The following is a 1,118-nucleotide window of genomic DNA, read 5'->3' as shown; positions in this document are numbered from 1 at the left end:
ATACGAAGCCCTTTTCACTGTATGTGCATGAGAAAGATGGATGTGCATTATCAGTTTTAGTGCAGATGCACGGCGATAAGCAGCGCCCTTGTGCATATTTTTCGGCTGTACTTGATCCTGTTGCCCGGGCATTGCCTGGTTGTTTTCGCTCGGTTGCGGCGACAGCTGTGTCAATACGCCAAAGTGAGGGAATTGTGTTATCTCACAAACTGTTGGTATTAGTCCCCCATGCTGTTGATGCCCTGCTTAATCAGACAAAGACGCAGCATTTGACCAGTACTCGTTTAACGGGATATGAGTTGACGCTTTTGGCTCCTCATATTACGTTAGAGGTGTGTAACGTTAAATCCGGCCACATTGTTGCCGTTCCCGGAAACTCAGTCTGAAGCACAAAAAGCACATGACTGTATTCTTGTGACTGAGGAACAGACAAAGGGTCGTATTGATCTCCAGGATACGCCCTTTACAGATGTAGATGGAGAACTGTGGGTGGACGGATCATGCCTGAAGCTACCAGATGGTACGACTTCAGCAGCGTATGCAATTACCACACTGCAAACAATAGTGGAGACAGCACGCATACCACAGAAATCAGCTCAAGCAGCGGAACTGATAGCATTAACACGAGCATGTGAGCTCAGTGCAGGGTTGTGTGTGAATGTTTATACAGATAGCCGCTATGCCTTCGGAGTAGCGCACGATTTCTGCCTACTCTGGAAGGAGAGAGGGTTTCTAACGTCACATGGAGCACAGATAATGCATGGAGAATTAGTTCACAACCTTTTGACTGCATTAACATATCCAAAGAAGATTGCTATAATTAAATGCAGTGCCCACAAGAAGGTGGTTGATAAAGTTGGAGAAGGGAACGCTTTGGCAGACCGGGTGGCACGAGAGACTGCGATGCAGCCTGGTGCTACTGCAATGTACGTTGTGAAGTCGCAGGCAGAAAGATGGCACGATGCAAGGAGAGAAGTGCTGGAAATACAGAGGACCGCTTCCGATAAGGAACGGGAGCAATGGTCTAATGATGGAGAATTGGATGATGAAGGTTGTTGGAGAAATAAGCAGATGGATAGATGGAAGTTACCCACAGCTTTTGTACAACCTATGGTTCA

Source organism: Triturus cristatus, chromosome 3_1 (assembly GCF_964204655.1).
Source record: "Triturus cristatus chromosome 3_1, aTriCri1.1, whole genome shotgun sequence".
In the NCBI taxonomy this organism is placed as follows: domain Eukaryota; kingdom Metazoa; phylum Chordata; class Amphibia; order Caudata; family Salamandridae; genus Triturus; species Triturus cristatus.
This window is presented reverse-complemented; position numbering follows the sequence as displayed.